Source organism: Ursus arctos, unplaced genomic scaffold (assembly GCF_023065955.2).
Source record: "Ursus arctos isolate Adak ecotype North America unplaced genomic scaffold, UrsArc2.0 scaffold_12, whole genome shotgun sequence".
Lineage (NCBI taxonomy): Eukaryota > Metazoa > Chordata > Mammalia > Carnivora > Ursidae > Ursus > Ursus arctos.
The window spans coordinates 54,614,058-54,636,626 of record NW_026622786.1 but is presented as its reverse complement, the minus strand read 5'-3'; positions in this window follow the sequence as shown (position 1 = coordinate 54,636,626).

Genomic DNA, 22,569 nt, shown 5'->3' with positions numbered 1-22,569 from the left:
AGACATGACAAACTCATTTTTAAAAGGTATTTTTAACTTCAGGGAATTAGAAAAGTTACCCAAATTCATCCTACCTTGGAAAATGAAGCTTGATTGGGAAGAGCTCCCCCTCTCACTTGCAGGAGGTAGGTCTTGTCACTACAAGGTGGTTCATGATGACTTTCCAGATTCTCGAATGATCTCTTTAGTAGAATCTTCTCTTTGATATTTAATCCCTGTGTCCACCAAAACATTACCAAGAGAGGAATATGTCAGTACAAGATAGAGAGTATGATAGCAAAGTATTTAAGCGCTGAGGTCAGGCAAGCTGACTTGGAATCTTGCTTTTGCTATTATTTAGCTGTGTGGCCTTGGACAAGTCATGTAAGTTATTATTACATTATTGTAGTAGCTATCTCATAGAACTTTTGTGAAAAGTGGTAACTAATGCATATGAAGCATTTGCCAATATATAGTGAGTGGCATTCAGAGGTGCCAAACATTGTTTATTCCTCACTCTAATTTTAAGAATCACTATTTTAATTCTCTCTCATTTACACATAAAAAAACTGAGTCGCAGGGGCACCTGGGTGGCTCAATCAGTTAAGTGTCTGCTTTCAGCTCAGGTCACGATCCCGGGGTCCCGGGATTGAGCCTTACATCGGGCTCCCTGCTCAGTGGGGTTCTGCTTCTTCCTCTCCTTCTGAATAAATAAAAACTTTTAAAAAGCACCAAAAAAACCAAAAAACTGAGTCACAGAGAGGCAACTTTCTCCAAGTCATACAAAAGTTGCAAAGCTAGAGTTTTCACAGTGGCAGCCTGGCTCTTAAGTCTGTGCACTTAACTCCTTTACTATGCTTAAATGATAGAACATATGCAAGGGATATAGGATCATGCCCGGCCCAGTGAAGTGAGTAATAAGAGTTTGCAATTGTTGGCTTTTATTATAATAGGTGTTTAATAAACACTTGTTGGCTAATTGAATAAATGAACTCTGTGAGCAGTTCTTGAAAGCCTAGAGTACAAATACTTCTGCTAGGGAACTACTGACAGTGAGCATCACAAGGAACACTTTTCAATCTCCACTCATTTCAGTGGCATGGAAACATCTAGGTGCAAGGGATTGCAGTGGCTGTTTTACTCCTATTTTGAGAGAAAACATGAAAATAAAAACAATAAGTAAGCTCTTTTATTATGCAAACAAAGACTATAAAGTTGGGAAATCCAGAAGAGCGGTGATCCTAGTCAGTGGGTCCTAAACTTAGATATACATTAGAATTATCTGTGGAGCTTTAAAAAATACAGATAATTGGACCTTACCCCAGATCTACTGAATCAGAATATATGGCGATAAAATTTAGACAGATGAATCTTTTAAAAATATCTTACTAAAATATAACATACCAAAAGGCATACAAATCATAAATACACAGCTTGATGGCTTTTTGCAAAGTGAACACACTCCTGTGTTACACACTGAGAATCCCAGAAATTCCCTTGTGCCCCTCTAATTGCTACCCTTCCTGATTTCTAATACAAAGATTAATTTTTCTTGATAAAACCAAAATGGAATTAAGCAGTATGTGGGGTTTTTTGCATCTGAATTATTCTGTTCTACGTTGTTTTATGAGATTTATGAGATTCATCCATGAGGTTGTGTGTAGAGTTCATTCCTTTTCAGTGTTGTATACTATTCCACTGTAGGATTATACCACAATTTATTCATTCAGCTCTTGCTGGGCATTTGGGTGGCTCCTTGTAGAGCTATTACAAATAGTGCTGCCGTGAAAATCTTGTACATCTTTTGGTGAATTTTGCATTTCTGATGGGTATTTACCTAGGAGTGGAATTGATGAGTTTAGGGTATACCTAACTCAATTTTAGTAGATTGGCATGTGTGTTTTTAAAAAGCACCACAAGTAATTCTGATGAGCAGCTGGGTCTAGGAAACACTGAGCTCAGCTGTGAGTCCTAACCCAACTAGTGTTGATGGTATTAGAGTGTAAAAGACATTTTAAAAGACTAACATAATGTAATAAAAAAACATTAAAAAAATAATAATAAATAAAAAAAAGAAATACTTGCGGATGTAAAAAAAAAAAAAAAGCCTAATAAGAATAGGGCATTTGGTATTTCTTGAAAATTGGCCTCTATCTTCCAGCTTACAAAGGAACTGGTTACATGAGAGTTGGTCCAGGTTAGGGTTGAGGGTTGTGGCACCAAAACAGCAAGAAGAGTAAGCTGGCCCATATCTCAGGTAAAAATTTTCAATACCAAGTGTCTTCTCAATATCTTATAAAATACGGCAACTCAGAGGGTCTTCTATAAGCATTCAGGTAAAAGGGAGCGCCATTTATTCTCTAGCCTGGCCTATGCTAATTATGTCTCTGAAATCATTAAGTCCTTTGCACAGGCTCCACCATCTGCCCAAAATCGTTCCCATAGCCTCCCTCTCCTTCCCCATCCCCTCCCCCCATGACCCTCCTCTTCCTGTCAGTCCTGTTGCTGCACTTGACTGAGAGCTCCTTGAAGGCAGGGCCTTGACTTAACCATCTCTGTATAACTAGGCATTGCTCTACATTTTCAATCAATGCTCAATCAGTTTTCATCAGTACTTTAAGAAAACTATCCTCAACAGTATAAAATGAGCAGCTTCTTCATAACATTTCACGGCATTAAAAAGCATGAATCATGTACACTTTTTGAAGTGGTCCTTTGTTGGAGTCTTTCAGATGAACATAATGCACATGTGAGCTCAGGCCCACTGACCATAACCAGGACATATGGAAGAGACAAAGGAAGACAGGACAAACCTTACAGGAACTAGTTAACTGACTAACCAATCAATTAACTATTAACATGATATATAAACCAAGGAGACTCTTCTTGAAGCTTGCAAGGAACCAGGATTTAGCTCTAGGACTGATGTGATAGGGAAGCTAATTGGGCTTGTTGTTCATTATTAACTTGTCTAGCCATGGTTTGCACAGAGATGGGAAAAGGAGCAGAGAGATACTTTTCCTTGGGAGATAATGCCATTCCTAAATGGTTTAGAACAAGAAGTCTCTGAGCCCAGTTACAGCATACAACTGTGAAGGGTGTGCATTGCACAATATCAGGATACAAAAAAAGAATCATTGAAGTTGTAAACCTCTTTAATTTCATCCACAAAACCTAATTCAGGGTTATTAGATTAAAAGAGTTACCACTTACGAAACAGAGAGCATAGTGCCTGACAATGATTCATGAAACAGATTTTTGTTAAGAATCTGATTTTAGTGGATACTCAGGGAATTTATAGTCGAGGAGAGTATGCAGACATTAAACTAATAAAGAAATATATACTTACAAATTGTGATTTATATTCTGAGGAGAAAAAACAAAAACAGAAACAACGATAGAAGTAGAATAAATTAAATACAACTGAGGGTGAAGGGGTAGTGTGGATAGGGAAGGCCTCTCTAGGAAGTGATGCCTAGGCCGAGCACAGGGATAAGTCTGAGTTCCCTTGGCAAAGAGTGGAGGAAGCTGGCTTTCCTGGACGAGGGTAGAGCACATGCAGGAGTGTGGTTGGAGCACAAGCAGCAAGGGGGCACTGGTATGAGCTGAGGTTGGAAATTTTTAATGCATGCTATTTCCTGCTCCTTTTCCTTATTTCTTGGGTTCTGTAACTTGGCATTTACTCTAGTCCCCTGGGTACCAACTGGTAAGTGATGTTATCTAGTGATTGGTATAAAATGTTATGACTCAGCTATTTTAGGAGGGTCTGTAGGCATAGGCACGATCCTTATGGAAATAGCTGATAAAAGCAACACTGAGCTTTGAGACCCCATGTTCCTCCCTTTCTCCTTCTCCTGCCTCTTTTTCTCTTTTAGTGCCTCCTTCAGCCAGTCCTCAATGGCACCAGTCTGGGCCCCAAGCCTTCCACTGTAGCACCCGATGTAGAGCTTTCCTGGAAGTGTCCATGCTTCAGACCTTCCCCATGCTTCTTTCCTTTTATTCTTCATTAAGCCTGGTCTATTCCACATCCAGTTCCTGCTGGGCCTGGCAAAATGACTGACCAGCTCATCTAACCATTTAAGTTTATAATGGCTTAATAGGTTGACCCTTACATGTGATATGTACTACTTACATTTTAGTAGTTGCTTTTAGTATCCTGACAAAGACAAATACTCATATGGAGATTTCAAGCATAGTGAAAGAACAAATGGGGTAGATTTTTGGATCGCCATTAATCCTCAAATCTCATCATAATGGTCATTTGGGGAGTGGGGATGCAGGAGGCAATAAGACACTTCCAACCTAGAGGCTAGATCCAGGCCTTGACATAACTTAATTCAACATTCAGAATAATACTTTTCTCTGCAATGGGCTTCTATGGCATCCCCAGTCACCCCAGTTTTTGAGGGGCTAGGTGGGAAAAGAGCAGCTAGAGAGGACACTGTGAATCCATTGACCACCTTTCAGATGGTGACCGAGAGGGTTTCCTGTGGGGGCTCCTCTTGCAGCCTATCATTCTCCCCTTTCCGTAAGGGCTCTTCTGGCATTGACCCGTGTACCAAATTAATTTTGTTGTTGTTGTTAGTATATTATAAACGGAGAGCTGGCTTTCTTTGCAAATAGGCAATAAGAAAAATGTCTGCAAAACTACATGACTTTACTCATCTGTAAGGTGGGAAATAAATAGTATTTTACCTTATAGAATTGTAAAAACTAAAAAACTAATATAGGTCAATAGTGTTGAGCACACAGAGGTACCAAGAAAAGGATTTTGTTGGGGCGCCTGGGTGGCACAGCGGTTAAGCGTCTGCCTTCGGCTCAGGGCGTGATCCCGGCGATCTGGGATCGAGCCCCACATCAGGCTCTTCTGCTATGAGCCTGCTTCTTCCTCTCACACTCCCCCTGCTTGTGTTCCCTCTCTCGTTGGCTGTCTCTATCTCTGTCGAATAAATAAATAAAATATTAAAAAAAAAAAAAGAAAAGGATTTTGTTATACTTCTTTGTCCAAAGTCCTTGGGGCCAAATGTGTTTCAGAATTCAGACTGATTTCTAGAAAGGGAATACAGTGCATATACCACATATTGTATAATACTTCCAGTGAAGTTTGAGGAAACACACTAATATTTCTGTAATCCAACGTATTAATATTTCTTTAATCAAGTGTATGCATATTCATACTAAACGGAATAAAGACTATAAATAGTTTCACATCTGGTTATGCTGTCACCGCAATGAACTGAATGTTTGTATCCCACCTCCCAACTCCCCCAAATTTGTATGTTGAAATCCTAACTACCAGTGTGATAGTCTAAGGAAGAGGGGTCTTTGAGAGGAAATTAGGTCGTGATGGTGAAGCCTAACAAACGAGACCCCAGAAGGCTCTCTTGCTATCTTTCCACCATGCAAGGACACAAGGTGAAATCGGCAGTCTGTAATTCAGAAGAGGACTCAGAACCAGACTATGCTGGCCCCTGATCTTGGATTTCCAGCCTTCAGAACTGTGAGAAATAAATTTGTGCTGTTTATAAGCTGCCCAGTCCATGTTACTTTTTTGGAGCAGGCTGAAATAAGAAAGTCACCAAATGATTTTGCATCAAACTTATGAAACATAACACCTTTGTTATCAGAACGTAATGGGTTGCAAATAGGAGATTTCTATTATTTTTTTGCCTATAACTCAACTTATAAGACTATTTTCCTCCCCCCCAGCCAGTCAAAGACCACTTTCCTTATTTATTTTGATTATAGTTTGAAATGTAGAAACAGAAAATTCTTAATATGTTGTGAACTGAGGGCATATGAACTGGCATGTAGACATATGAGAGAACGAACTGTTCTGTTATTCTAGGATGAGATCTAGAATCTCAGAGAATCAGATTTTAACTCAACAGAAGAAGAAATTTGATGATAACTCAATGGACTGGGTTGTAAGTGGCTGAGCTTCCTGCCATTGGAAGTACCCACGTAGAGATGGCAATGTATGCATCATGGATACTGTAAGTAAATTCCTGCAATGAGCTGGGGGTTAGGATACAGGCTGTCCAAAGTTCCTTCCAAGTCTAAGCCCTTTAACTGTATGTTTTTGTTAATGGATTTAGTCATAATCAAGGGAGATTTCATCTATATTATGCCAGGGCTTAAGAAGAATCAGGAAATTGGTATTTCCATCTGATCACTGAGCTATAAGCATCCTAGCAGATCTGAGGCAGTCTATTGCGGAAGTGCACTTTGTGGGAGGTTAATAGAGTTCTGTGATCAAATAAGCTTGGTTAGACAATTTAACATTTCTAAAGGACTTATCATTATCCTCAAAATGCTAATATATACCATAAGTCTTCAAGAGGAAAAGGTAAAATGCAAGATTTCTCAACGTTTTTTATCCATAGATTCTAATTTAGAATGCATCTGACAAAGCTTGTCTTCCAGAAAACACTCTTTGAGAAAAGCAAGTCTAAGAATGTCATGGCTTGGTAAAATAAACTGAGATGTATAGTGTCACTGTTTGCCAGGAGTGGTGCAAGGTGTGGAGGAAACAATGATGACTAAAGCCTATTCCCGGGGCGCCTGGGTGGCACAGTGGTTAAGCGTCTGCCTTCGGCTCAGGGCGTGATCCCAGCGTTGTGGGATCGAGCCCCACATCGAGCCCTACATCGAGCCCCACATCGAGCCCCACATCGGGCTCCTCCGCTGTGAGCCTGCTTCTTCCTCTCCCACTCCCCCTGCTTGTGTTCCCTCTCTCGCTGGCTGTCTCTATCTCTGTCAAATTAAAAAAAAAAAAAAAAAAAAAAAAAGCCTATTCCCTACCCTAAAACTCAAGAAGCCAGATTTTGGCATCTTGGTCAATTAAGTGATTGTTAAGCATCTTATATTTTCACCTTCAATTTTCTGAATTCTTTCCCCTTTCTATCTTTAAGTATCACAGGAAATTATTTGCTGAAGAAGAACCCAAGGGGTAGAAGCAGGAGAGCAGAGGTCTCGGCAATTGCAGCCTCTGAATTTGGAGGCTTCTTCTGAGCCCATGAACCCACCTGCCATTTGCTCACCCCAGTCTCTGCTATACAACTTCATTATTTGTTGTCTCTGGGCACTAATGAGCCACTTGGAGATCTCTCTTAGATCATTAATGGTGGATGGAAGACTTCAGGGCTCCAGTGAAGCCAAAGGTGCTGAGTACTCAAGCCATTTATTATCAGCATGATGAACACCGACAATGGGCTTATATGGTCAGATTATACACTTAATTTAATTAATAAAAAAATTAAGATCATCACCATTAACCTGCATTTGCTCAGAATGCCACAGGGGTGATTAGTTAGAACGGCACTGAAGGTTTTATAGTCCACTCTAGTAAGAATTACTTTGGTACCAATTAGGATTTTCCATAATATCACCCCGTGTAATACCCCTATTACATTACACATTTTCTACAAGTGATTGAGTTCAATACAAAGCAGACACGATGTCACAGGACTCTCCCTCAGAGCATGCATGGGAACTCCCACAAATGTTAACACATTCAATAAGTGGAGAGGAGACCCTGATTTTTTATATTACGCAAACCCATTTCAAGGGTAATGATTCTCTGTCACAGTTTCTCAGAGCGCTGGGAAATTAGACTCACACATGACTACAGAGGCTTGGGCAGATAAAGGCTCTTCCTTGCAAATCTTAGGTTAGTGTTCCTTGCTCTAGATGGGAATTTTTATTTTTTCAAGTCTATTTGACTTTTGAATAGCTTACTTTTAGAACCAAAGAAGAACAAAGCACTCAGACAACTTTTTTTATAATTAAACAAATCAGTACATGAGTAATTCCTGTGCACTGAAGAAAAATCAAATGGGAAAACACTTATGAGAAAAAAGAGATCACAGAAAAGGAAACCATTAACAAAGTGAAAAGCAACCTACTGAATGGGAGAAAATATTTGCAAATCATATATGTGATAAGAGGTTAATACTCAAAATTTATAAAGAAATTATACAACTCAAGAGCAAAAAATCAAACAATCTGATTAAAAATGGGCAGAAGAGCAGAATAGGCATTTTTCCAAAGCAGACATACAGATGGCCAACCGGTACATAAAAAGATGCTCATCATTAGGGAAATGTAAATCCAAACCTCAATGAGATATCACCTCACACCTGTTAGAATGGCTATTATTAAAAGGACAAGAAAAATGTGTTGGTAAGGATGTGGAGAAAAGGAACCCTGGTACACTGCTGGTGGGATTGTAAAGTGGTGCAGGCACTATGGAAAACACTCTGGATCTTCTCCAAAAAATTAAACATAGAGCTACCATATGATCCAGCAACTCCACTTTTGGGTATTTACCTGAAGATAACGAAAACTAACTCGAAAAGATATATATACCACCATGTTCATTGCCCCATTATATACAATAGACAAGATATGGAAACAACCTAAATGTTCATTGACAGATGAATAGATAAATGTGGTCTGTCTATAATGGAATATATTCATCCATAAAAAAGAGTGAAATCTTGCCATTTGCAACAAATTGGATAGACCTTGAGGGCATTATGCTAAGTGAAATAACTCAGGCAGAGAAAGACAGATACTGTATGATCTCACTTATATGTGGAATCGGAACAAACAAACAAGCAAACAAACCCAAGCTCGGAGGCAGGGGTTTGGGGCGGTGGAATGGCTGAAGGTGGTGAAAATGCAAACTCCCAGTTATAAAATAAATAAGTCACAGGGATTTAATGTACAGCATGGTGACTATAGTTAATAATACTGTACTGCATATCTGAAAGTTGCTGAGAGAGTAAACCTTAAAAGTTCTCACCGTAAGAAAAAAAAATCTTGTAACTACGTATGGTGACAAATGTTAACTAAATTTATTGTGGTGATGATTTTGCAATATATACAAATATCAAATCACTTATGTTGCACACCTGAAATGAACATAGTGTTGTATGTTATTTATAGCTCAATTAAAAATCTTTTTAAAGAATATAAAAATCACACATGATCCCATCGCCGAGAAATCCACTTATTACTCAGTTATATCCAGATTTTTTTCTATGCAAATGAAATTTTATAATTTTAAAATATAAATGGGACCATACAGGCTGATTCATTCAACAACACCAACATTTTGTCAGGTCAATAATTATTTTTAAAAAATATTTTTAAAGTTTCATTATAGGTTTTTATCTGTATTCACTCAATTGCTTATTGTAGATTTCAATTTCTTAACATTATAAACTTCAGCTGTGGTGAACACATTATTGGAAAAATCTTTGGGCACATTTTAAATTGTTTCCATAGAATACTTAGAAGTGGAGTTCCCGGGTCAAAAATTATGTAAATTTTAAGGCTGCTGATATCCTTTGCCAAATCGCCCTCCAAAAAGGTTTTACCAATATTTATTCCCATCAACATCCTCACCAAAAATAGGCTTTTAAAATTCTCATTCTTTTTTCTCTTCACTGAGTAGATAAATGAAAATGGCATTGTGTCAGAGAAATCTTCATAATCTGGGTCAAAATCATGGGTGTGATCTGAGTAGGTAGAAAGTGGGGAGGTCTGGGGATGTAAAATATCAAATATTATTCAAATATCATGAGACTCTAATTATTCAATAAACATTTATTGAGCACTCAGTCTCTGCCCAAAGGAGTTTCAGTGTGTGTGTGTGTGTGTGTGTGTGTGTGTGTTGGCGTATGTATATGTGGGAGGTCTGCCATGACAACAGACAACAACATAATACAGTGTGGAAACATGTAATGGAGAAGTGTGCAGGATGTTATGGGAGTGTTTGCAGTCAAGGAAGGCTTCCTGGAGGAGGCAGCCTTGAAATGAGACCTGAAGGAGGAGAAAGAATTGGCCAGTGGTTGGTAGGAAAGGCTTGAGAATGAGTCCAGCATGGTTTAGGAAAGGACTGGATGAACTCTCCCTTTCTTTTTTTAATTTATTTTATTTATTTTTATTTATTTATTTTTATTTTATTTTTTAAATGATTTTTATTTTGTTATTTTAGTCACCATATGGTACATCCCCAGTTTTTGATGTAATGTTCCATGATTCATTATTTGCGTATAACACCCAGTGCACCATGCAATATGTGCCCTCCTTACTACCCATCACCATCCTATTCCAATCCCCCATCCCCCCCCCCCGAAGCCCTCAGTTTGTTTCCCAGATTCCAGAGTCTCTCATGGTTCATTCCCCCTTCTGTTTACCGCCCCTTCATTCTTCCCTTCCTTCTCCTACCGATCTTCCTATTTCTTATGTTCCATAAATGAGTGAAACCATATGATAATTGTCTTTCTCTGCTTAACTTATTTCACTTGGCATAATCTCCTCCAGTCCCATCCATGTTGCTGCAAATGTTGTGTAATCGTTCTTCTTCCTTCATTCTATAAATTTGTGTTGATGGCCTGCTGTATGTCAGGAACTGTGCTAGCAGGCAGGGACATGGTGATGAACAGAGATGAGATCCCTGCCCTCACAGAGTTTTGGTTCTAATGTGGGTGTTGGGTCAAGCCACTGCCTCTAGAGCCCATTGGACTTTAAGCTCTGAGAAAAGGAGGCTTGCTTGTCCTGGTCAACCTTGATATCCCCAGCACTGAGAACAGAGCCTTTATGAAATCTGTGAAGCTGTCAGAGATAAGGAAAAAACCAAGGCTAACCCAGATAAAGGGAAAGAAAAAAATGAGTAAGAGGTGAGTTGCCAGGAATAGAGGGAAGGTAGAGAAGAGAGAAGCAGATGGAAGAGGAGGGGAGAATCACAAAAGGGAGAAAAAAGAGGAAAGACAAGGATGGAGCCTACTGGAGAGCAGCTCTGGGGTGCCTAACCTCACAGTGCTGGTACCCATCAAGGCCAGGCTGCTTGCCATCTTGCATTCCCCATCCCATGCCAGTGAGAGCAGAGAGGGAGGAGAGAGGGCCATCCCCAGAAGGCAGAGCAGACCATTTCCCTTGCTCAAATATTTATGTGAGCCGAAAGCAGCTGCAGCCAGGTGGCTGAGCTGACATCCAGGCACTTCTATTTCTGAGGACTTTCTCATCAGGCTCATGTCATCTTTGGTTCTGTGGCCTAACCAAATTGGACTTTTCATTTCTTAAAAGTATACCTGATCCTCCCCCAAATGTTTTTCCTCTCACTGCTTTTCAAAAATAAATAATAAAAACCTACATCTTTCATCCCAACACATTTCCTGGATTTGGCACATCAGGCTGTGAGGGTCATATCTACTTAAGTCTCTTCTGTAGCCTTAGATCAGACAACTTGTGTCTGACTCGACCTGGCCTGACAACTTAGAAAGGATGAGACAAGAAAGTCAAGCAGGAATGAGGAAAAAGAAAAAGTCATTCTGCATTTTCTTTCTTTCTTTCTTACTTTCTTCTTTTCTTTCTTTCTTTCTTTCTTTCTTACTTTTTTTTTTCTTTCTTTCTTTCTTCTTGGTCAGTACAACTTTACAAATACTTTCACATTTTGTTCCATTTTTTTCCTCCCTCCTAAAGCTGGCTGTCCATAAAAAATTTAGGATGAATGTTCATTCCCTAAATGTCTTGGGTAATTGGATGGAATTTCCAGCAAGTGTCAAGTATTGAGGATAAAAAAATATCTCCTGACTTCAGCAGTATAATCCAAAAACTCTCATTAGTTACTCCACTTTATTTAAATATATATTTTTTTCTTCAATGTTTTAGGTGATGAAGAAGATTAAAAATGATCCCATAACAGTCAGTATAGTATTTTACATTCACTGCCCTTTTGTGTAATTTGATATGTTCCTTTAGGAAGTCAGCTATGGCTGTGTTAGGTGAAAGCCTGATTTATAAACATTGTTCAGGGGTATGTGGAGAGGGGGTGAGGGAAGTATGTATTTTGTTCCCATCCCCAGTTTTTAATCTTTTGAATCTGCTCATACCTTTAAGCAGTTCATTAATGTATTTTTATTCTTCCTTCTAAAATTATTGCCATATTTTCTCTATTAATGCTCAGCTCTTCAGGAGAACTAGGCAGAGCTGAGGTGGCGGTTTCAGGGCTGGGTTAAATGGAGGGGGAGACAAGGGTGTGGTTGGGAAAACAGAGCATCAAATCTGAAGGGAAATTCTCAACCAGGAACGACCATTTCTGGAGTGGCTAGAACATGGTACGTGGGTTGGAGAGAGAGATCAGACCCCACAATTGCCATAGTGGATCAGACTCACAGTGAGTGGTGCGTGTTATACACCCCCAAATCTAATGAATTATTCCTTTAATGAACAAATTATTCATCAGTGAGAAATACCTGGTTGTCCTCTCTGAACTACCTTCTTCAAATATTTGTTTCTCCCAAATAACCTTAAATACCAAATTCACTACCACTGCCACCTTGTTAAGAGCTTGTTATGGAGCTTACAGAGCACTTCAGGCCCACGAACTCATCTGTCCTCACAGCAGCTAGGACAGGTGTGTTCTAAGGTTTGTAAACAGTGAAATGGGACTTGATAGCTTGTGACTTGCACACTCAGATCAAAGGTGCACTCTATCACATCTAGACTCATCAAAGAAAGTACAGAAGCAAACAGGCTGTTGTTTTGTTTTTTTTAAGTCTAAAATTTATCAGAGAGAAGTCTGATTACCTTCCAAACAGTGACAGCTAGCTTGACAACAGATTTCTCTATGGCAACACAACAAGAGAATAACTTCAAGGTGCTGGAAGGAGGAAAAAAAAAAGATGATCTAGAATCTTATACCCAGCTAAACCATCATTCAAAAATGAGCATGAAATAAAGACATTTTATGAATAAAATTCTAAGAAGTTCACCTTCCACATACCCACTGAAAAGTGAATCAGTTGCAAGAGGAAGGTGAAACAATGGTAAACAGGCTAAATGGAAATTTAAATTAATTTACTTTGCAGAAGTCTAAAATATTATTTGAAAGTGAAATAAAATCTATGTAATAATAAATAAAATGGGGGAAATTTTAATGGCCTGTTAAAGTTGCTAAATCCTTGTCATGTGAAGAACAATACCAAATAATTTTGAATTCTGTTTGGAAAAAAAAAAACCTTTGCATGGAGATTAACATAGGAAGTTTCAGTTGTATCAACTTTTATCTACTTTTAAAAAACTCAAAAAAATATGTCTAACCATTCAGATTTGTTCAGTCTGTGTGGTGGCTACATGGATATTACCTGTAGTTTTGTGTATATTTTGCATCATTTTAAAAAAATGAAAGTCTCCTTTTTTAGTTGTCAGTCTACAATAAAAACATTTAAAACAGACGTAGTGAAGAGAAGGGCCATATGCACCCCAATGTTCATAGCAGCATTGTCCACAATAGCCAAATCGTGGAAGGATCTGAGATACCCTTCAACAGATGACAGGATTAAGAAGTTGTGGTCCATATGTACAATGGAATATTACTCAGCTATCAGAAAGAACGAGTTCTCAACATTTGCTGCAACATGGACGGCACTGGAGGAGATAATGCTAAGTGAAATAAGTCAAGCAGAGAAAGGCAATTATCATATGATTTCTCTCATCTATGGAACATAAGAACTAGGAAGATCGGTAGGGGAAGAAAGGGATAAAGAAAGGGGGGGTAATCAGAAGGGAGAATGAAGCATGAGAGACTATGGACTATGAGAAGCAAACTGAGGGCTTCAGAGGGGAGGGGGTGGGGGAATGGGATAGACTGGTGATGGGTAGTAAGGAGGGCACGTATTGCATGGAGCACTGGGTGTTATACGCAACTAATGAATCATCAAACTTTACATCAGAAACCAGGGATGTACTGTATGGTGACTAACATAATATAATAAAAAAACATTAAAATAAAAAAAAAACATTTAAAGTATATCCTCTTTCAGGAAGGAATCTGACTCTAGAATTTTAATTTATGGAGATAGCATAGTAAGTACCCAAAAGTTTAAATGTAAGCATGTTTCCTGTCCTGCCCCAAGTTTATGATACCAAAAATTAGAAATAAGCTCCTCGAAGGCTTTGTCTACTTTACACCTATGTCCTCTGAAGAGCTAGCACTGAAGTTAATATTAAGTCTTCAATAAACACATGTTGAAAGAAAAAGTGAATAAATGTGTTAAATGTCAAGAGGCAGGCAAGTATGTAACATGTTAGAAAAATTTCCACCAAGAAATGTTTAAAATTTATATTCTGATCCAGCTATGATTTACATTTTGATATAAGTATAAATATTTTGATTCATATTTCTATCTAACTATGCCAGAAGAAAGCAACTTTCCTGAACTTCCCTTCCCTGTTAATTCTTCTTTCCTCTAAATAGGTCTCAATCAAATTCAAGGGAGAGGTTGATCAGACTGTCATTGGAAACTTAGTATTTTTAGTCTTCCTCATACCGGTGCTTCTTCCTCCATCTCAACTGAGTTCTCACCCCCAGTTGCCTCCTGTGTATCCTGCACCAACCTGTACTTCTATCCTTTGTCATCCAACACTGCTTCTCCCCCTGTAGTTCCTACTTTGATGACTCATAATACAAATAAGAATTAATAATCTTTCTGAACATTCACAATGGGCCAGATATTACATGTATTATCCCATTTAATTCTTAAACTATCATGTGAGGTAGGTTATCCCCATTTTACAGATGCAGAGATTGACAGGATTAAGGAACTTGCTCAAAGTTAGATAAAGAGCAGGTGAATCTGTCCCCAGAACTACAGCTCCTGACCAATACTACAGCCTGTATCTGCTAAAAGAAGATGAGGGGAAGTAGGAGGAAGAAGTGGAGGAGGAGGAGAAGGGGAAACAGAGAAGAACATGTGCACTCAAACATGACATGTCCAGCTCAGTGTGGCTGGGAACTGCTTTCTCTCATCTCACTCAGGCAGTTGCAGAGATGAGGCCAGGTGACCTGTGGGTCCAGAGCACAGGAGGGTGGCCATGGTTTAGGATGGTGGGGCCTGAGTGTCCCACCCTGGGTTTTTAGCACAAGCTGCTAGACTAATGGATGAACAGTGCATGGTTAACTTGTAAAATGGGGGTATCCTGCCCATTAGGATGCATGGTGAGCCTCTGAGTGGAATCACTATCCAATCCAAGGTGTGAGCCAGGGTCAGGTGAGCAGGGAAGGATAAAGGACATGATTATGGAGAGGATAGCCCATCCAAAGCAATGCCTCAGAAGACTCTGAAGAAGAGAGATCAGAATCATGTTCCCTCCATCCCTCTTCAGGGACAGATGTCATGATGAGACAATGGTGAGATAAAGATGCTAGGTGCCTTGGAGATGGGAAAGAGGTTTTCTCCTTATCCAATTTTAAATACTGACTTTGAAGCACCTGGGTGGCTCAGTCGGTTAAGCATCCAACTGTTGATTTCAGCTCAGGTTATGATCTCGGGTCATGAGATCGAGCCCCGAGTCAGTGCAGAGTCTGCTTAAGATTCTTTCTCTCTCACTCTGCCTCTCCTCCCGCAAAAAAAAATAATGAATACTGACTTTCAGCTCAACCCTGTGAGGCAGGAAGGGCAGACTTTACTACCCCCCATTTTACAGAGGAGGAAACTGAGGTTCAGAGAATTTACATGACTTGCAAAGTTATGATATGAATGAGTGGTAGAATTAAGACTGAAATGTGTGTGGGCTTTCTGTCTCCAGGTCACAGCTTAATCCTCTACCTTTGGGCATTACCTTCCCATATGCTGCTTTTTGGGAATTTGGAATAGCGCCCCCTTTCTCCCAGCAGGAATGGGAGGCACCCAAAGGGACCAGGTTGGTGAGCAAAACATTAGCTGGGTCACTGTCCCCTCACACCCCTTGACACAACCTACACAATCTACGGGTGGCATCCTGCTCTGCACCCCCAACTTCACTCTTGGATCCTGTTCTTCTTTCCCCATCAGAATCCCTCCTCACCTTTGGACCCTGTCCATTGAGCAGCTCTGGTCCTGGGGATGCCATGCTAAATGGCTGTCACAGACAGGAAGTCTGTGACTGGGGACTATGCTTTCCAAGGCTCACCCTGATGGGTATGAGGACAGAATCCATTACCCAGGTCCTGCCTGACCTGACCCCCCCAAAACTCTGTCCTCATGAAGCCCCCCCCTTCTATTTAATGTCTCCCCTATCACCGATGTCTTCTCTGGCAGCAAAGGACACCGTGTGATACAGTGCTTTGCACAGTGTGCATGCTCCATAAATATTAAATGATGACAGGATATTTTTTTCAAAAAGATGAAAGTTCCACCTCTTAGAACTCTCCTCTGTTGTACATCTTTGCCAAGAGTGGGTTAAGACGGTCCGTCTTTTAGCAAGAATCAGGGTTTAGAGATTAGTGAAGTGAGAATTGGTCAGGTTTAATGGCACAGATAATATTTTATTTTTATTTCAATTTTAATACACTATCAACATGCAATGAAGTAAGATATACGGCAACACTTGAGGAAGGAACTGCCCTCCAACTTATCTTCAGTTACCAATTTGGGACCAGTTTGTGAAGTTATTTTTCTGCCAGTCTTGAGAATCTCGGAAAATTTTGGCTTCATCAAAATGATGTATTAGGAAGGGTAAAGGTCACCTTAAACTTTGCACAAGAAATCAGAGTAGTGTTTGACCATGACACTTGGAAATTCTTCCCCCCAAAGATATAAAGAAGCTAGAAAAAAGGAAAACTTCTGTCCTCCGAACAATGAACTTTCTTCATTCTCTGATGGCATTCAAGATATTTATTTTGACCCCAGATACCATTAGATGTACAAATGGCTTAGCAAGGTAGGAAACTGATCTAGCTATAAGACCTTCAGGGTTGTAATTTCTTATTTATGCCTGTGGCTCCATTAGACTGGGCATCCTTCAGGTCTGGAACCACATCTGATTCACCTTAGTGTCTCTATCACCCAGCACACTGTCTGGTACATAGAAGGCACCCATTATAAGTTTGATGAATAACAATACTAATAAAAATAGTTAACTGGTGTTGAGTATTTACAATGGGCCAGATACCTTTGAGTATTTTATCGGTAGCATTTTACACTGAATACTCAGTCTAACCTTATAGGGTGGCATAATGGATTGAATTGTGTTGTCCCCAAAATTCATTTGTTGAAGTCTTAACCACTGCCTCAAAATGTGACCTCATTTGGAAATAGGGTTGATTGCAGATATAATTAGTTGCGTTAGGATGAGGTCATCAATGTCCTTATAAAAGGAGAAATTTGGACATAGACACGCACATAGAACACATGTGAAGATGAAGTCAGAGGTTAGGATGATGCATCTACAAGTCAAGGAATGTCAAAGACTGCCAGCAAACCAGCAGAAGCCAGGAGAAAGGCATGGAACAGATTTTCCCCTCACAGCCCTCAGAAGAACCCAACCCTGCCTATATCTTGATCTCAAACTTCCAGCCCCCAGAACTGTGAGACAATATATTTCTGTTGTTTAAGCCACTCAGTTAGTGGTGCTTTGTGACAGTAGCCCTAGGAAACTAATACAACATACTATTATTATTCCCATTTTACAACTGAGGGAAACAGAGAGGAATTAACTTTACTTGAGATCAAAGACAGGACGTGTTGAGACCAGGACAGGCACTCAGGCCATCTGACTCCCCATGACTTACTACATGATCTTCTGTCATAGGATGATGTCCCAGCCCGAGGCACCTAAAGAAGCTGCTTCACCTCTTGTTCTTGGTTTCCTCTTCACTGAGCCAAATGCGTTGAGTTCCCATTCTGGGCACCGGAATGCTTCCATAAATGTAGGAAATAGATCCTTGTCCCTCAAAGAGTTGACAGTACTATTGGAAAGTGAAGAGCTTACAACATACCAGGTGCTTCACACAGGGTATGCCAGACAATTCTCACACCACATTGTGAGGAAATTGAGACCTACAAAGTGACATTGTCAGCCTCTTCACAGCTGGCAAACAACAGATCTGAGAGGGCCCACCAGGTCTGACTTCAGGATCCATGCCCTTTCTATTCCTCCTGTCACCCTGCAAACCTCCACAAAAGAGTCCAAGACCAAGTTGTGAGCCAGTGAATAATAATGGCCCCCACATGACTGATCAGGGCTCAAATCAGCTCCTGCAAACCCTGATACTGCAGCAGTGACGAGGACAAGAGAAGCAGTTAGAGAGGTGCATGGGTATGTGTATCCAGTGGTTTGGGATTTGAACACTCATCGTTAGCTTATTTAACTCTCCCAACTGCTCAACAGGGAGATTGCACTTACATTCTGGATAATGTTTCTCAACGGGAGGAGTTTTTGCCCCCCCAGGAGACATTTGCCAACATCGGGGGCATTTTTGATGATCACAACTTGGGGAGCGGTGGGGGAAGTGCTGCTGGTCTCTAATGAGTACAGACCAGCAATGCTGCTAAACATCTTACAGTGCACAGGACAGTCCACTCTCCTAACAAAGAATTCCCGTCCCTAAGGTCAGCAGTGCTGAGGCTGAGGAATCCTGCTCCAGTTGATGAAACTGAGGCTTAGAGGGGTTGAGACATTTGTTCAAGTTCATGCTGGCAGTTAAATGATGGGGCCAGGATTCGTAGTCAGATCTCTTGTCTCTAGGCCTAGTGTACTTTCTACTCCATTACACTACCCTCTTTTTTATATCAAACACATCCTAAGTTTTTGGGAAAAGGAAATTTTGAAATGTTGGTTGGAAAAATATTTCTGGTAGCTGTATTGTGAGGAGAAATAAGAGAACTCAAATGAGTCCCCTGTCTTGAATATACTCTCCTCTCCAAACTGCTTGGCTATAGTAAATGCTGGGGTACCCTGTACAGATCCTCCCGTTCTCCTAGCTGCTGAGCCCCTGTCCAGTAATTGCCCTGACCCAAGAGAGCCACCCCGCCCAACGTCAAGGCCCCTGGTGGCTGATGGGTAGAAAGGTCCAGTCCCCTTGCTTCAAGATGGGACAACTCTGAAGAGCCATTTCAGCTGCAGAGCCCCCACAGCATTGGCTGAGGCCTCTTTGCAGTTTAACGTATCCCTCTACCAGTCCTGCTTCTCTCACCTCCTCAAAAGTGCTATTTTCCAATAAACTTCCTACACACAAAACTCCATCTCAGAGTCCTTACCCTAGGACACCTGATCTAAGTCACTAGTTAAAAATGATCATTTAAGGACCGTAAATAGCTCATGATATAACAATAAGTGACGAAAATCATACCAAAACTAGATATATGCTATGATACCAATTCTAATGAAAGAAGATGGTATAGTGATTAAAAGCTTGAGTTCCAGAGAGAGACAAACCTGAGTTCAAATACAAGCTCAAGTTCTAGCTGTGTAATCTTGAACAAATTGTATAACTCCTTTGAACCTGTTTTTTCATCTACAAAATGGAGACAATAATAATAATACCTACCTATTGGATTGCTATGTTAAGAGTAAATGACATGGTACATGTAGAATATTTAGCACAGTGTTAACTCTTTCAAAAAAGACTGGAAGGAAATCTGGTACGATGTTAACACTCAGGACCCATGAATGTTAGGGTTATAGGAGATTTTTCTTTTCAATTCTCCATACTTCCTAAAATTCTACCATTATCAAATTATAAAGGACATTATGGTTGCAGCATGCCTGCCTCCATTCCAGCTGTGCCTGATTTCCATTTGGGGATGCATCTGCTTCAGAGATGCTGGCTCTGTATTCCCAACCACTACTACCATGACCAGTGTGGAGCTTTTAACTGAGACTCATCCAGTCAGCTTGTTGGGTCCTGGTGACCCCAGGGATTGTTTCAGGGTAGGCACATGACCTAAGCCATTCCAATCAGAGTGAGTGTCTGGACTTTTGCTTGGAATACTGGGACAAAATAGGACACTCTGTGACTTGCTGTGAATGAGGAAGCACTTCTCTTGGGAGCTTTGATAGCCGTCTTATAACCACAAGATGAGCCTGCCTTAAGGTGAATACCTTGGAAGGCAGAGCTGAGAAAAAAGCAATCTCATCCCTAGTGACACATTGACTCTCTGGATCAAAACACAACCTATCTCTAGACTTTCCAATTACATGAGTAAATAAAATCCTACTAATTATTCAAGCAAATTTAAGTTGGGTTTTCCATTACTTACAACACAAAGACTTTTGAAACACTTGCATTATTTTCATAGTCAGAAGTTAACAATTGAAAGTATATTTAAAAATACCACTCCTTCCACAGGGCCAAGGTCAAGCCCCTCTTCCTCCAAGACTGGTCACAAATTGCACCAGTCCAGGTTGGCTTTCCTATTAGTGAATGGCTCTAGTCCTCATTGCCTGGATCTTCATCTGACATTAAATGAACTCATGCCTTCTGTTGCTTTCTGTCCCAGGTGTATGTATTTTGTCTTCCCAGTGAGTCAGAAAATGGCTCTTGAGAGTAGGGGTCACGTCTTATCATTCTTTCATAAATTTTACACTGCCATTTTAGAGATCCCACAGAGTCATTTTTCCTAGGTCTCACATTTATGAAAAGCTTCGATTTAGACTTTAACATTATCTCCAGTGTGTCAAATGTACTCAAATAAAAAAAGAGATGTTTAAAGAGGAAAACAAAAACAAAACATTATCTCCAAAATATATTAAACAAATAGTTGTACCTTGTATATTAGACACATTAATTTGTCAGTAAACACATTAGCTTGCCAGAAAAATGATTGAAATACACAATTTCCATTATCCTGTTTGGATGTTTCTAATTTTTATATATAGAGAGAGGAATTTCCAGAGATTGAAGACATCCTCTAAGATGTCCTTGGTACCAAGTACAGTGCCAAGGAAAGCAGTTACAAACTCATTTCATTTTCAAAGCTCGAAGGAGCCTCAATTCATCTAGTGTAATCCTCTTACATTCTAGTTGAGGAAACTGAGGCCACACAGGTAGAGGGACTTTCAAGGCAGCACCATTGATTGGTGACAGAGCCAGGCCTTGAACTCAGGTCTTCTAGGTATCTACTAAAAACTCATTACATTGACTAAAACCATACCAATAGAACTACCTACAAAGCGCTGTGCAAATTCACCTTGTAAGGTGCTCCATAAATGCTTCGATAAGAGTTTTAAAGCAGGTTCAAAGTTGTTAACTCATTTTTCAACTTGTCCAAGGCCCCATATGATATAGAGCACTAGGCTGATGTAGGAAGGGATTTTTCTCCACCAGTCAGTCAGGTGGCTTATTTCAGCCCCCGGAGTAGCTGTTAATCAGGTTTCAATAGACTTCAGCGTTTCACTCAGAACCTGTTGGCAATCCTAAAACTCTACCGATCCTGTCATCTTTGCAAAATGAGCTCAGGCTATGGCCCCATCTGTTTTCAGTTTTATTGAGGAATCCCTTCAGAACAGTTCCTGCTGCAGCATTAATATGGACCTCAGCAGGGACCCCTTTCTTTACCCCGAGCTGCTCTCTCAGGGTACAAAATGATGTGCTCCCGCTCCCAGAGATTTAATGGCAACAAGGCAAGTTTGTAATGTGCTCTTTGTCCCAATGCCAGTCCAGTTCTTCCCATGCACAGAGTGGTAGCTATTTGGAGTTAGCAATACTCTTCTCTGGGCTGTCAGACCCGATCCACTTTTCTCCTTACAGCTTTGCAGAGAATTCTCCTGCCCTGCTTCTTGATTTTTATGAAACCTGTTGAACCACTCCTGTGACACTTCTGCATCTTTTTATCCCAACCTCCTTGCCCAGGCAGATCTAACACAAATATCATCTAATACACTGAGCAACTACTATGTGCCCAACTTGGATCTAAGCAGAGTACCTCAAACTTGTGACCACCTGTGGTAGGTATTTGCTCTCAGCAAAGAAAACTAAGACTTCAGAGAGGTTAAGTAACTAATGCAAAGTCACATTATTAAGAAATACTGATGTTGGGATTTTTGAACCCAGGCAGTTCAATTCTAGCGTTAGGACCCTTTACAAATGTACTAGCCTATCTTGAAGTTTATGAAATTGATTCCCTTGGGATCTGCTCGCCTCATAGCCACCCATAAGCAAATGACCACCAGCCCTACCTTGATAGTAGGCTATTCATTTGGCACTATAGTCACAGTGCTTAGTCACCATACAGTACATCTCCAGTTTTTGATGCAATGTTCCATGAGTCATTATTTGCATATAACACCCAGTGTATAGCGTTCTTTTTTAAAAAAATATTTTATTTCTTTATTTGAGAGAGAGAGAGAGGGCAGAAAGAAAGAGCACATGAGTGGGGGGAGGGGCAGAGGGAGAGAGAGAAGCAGACTCTTCTTTGTGTAGGGAGCCCGATGTGGGCAGCAGTCCCAGGACACTGGGATCATAACCTGAGCCAAAGGCAGACACTAAACTGACTGAGCCACCCAGAAGCCCTCAAATTATAGTTTTATAAAATGTTATTACTGGGGGAAAGTGGGCAAGAGATCCTTCTATATTCTTTCTTAAAAGTGAATGTGAAATTACAATTTAAAAAAACAAGGGAAATAAGAGCATTGCAAAATAAAAATTAATACATGTTTAATTAAATGTTTACAAAATGTAATATGGCAATTGGTTCAGTGTAATAAGTCAATGACTATCATTTTTACACAGAAGTTTAAATCACAAAGAAAATTATTTTTAGCAAACTTAATATTATAAAAGTCCTTTCAAATTTTGTATGGTGAAAAAAAATTGTA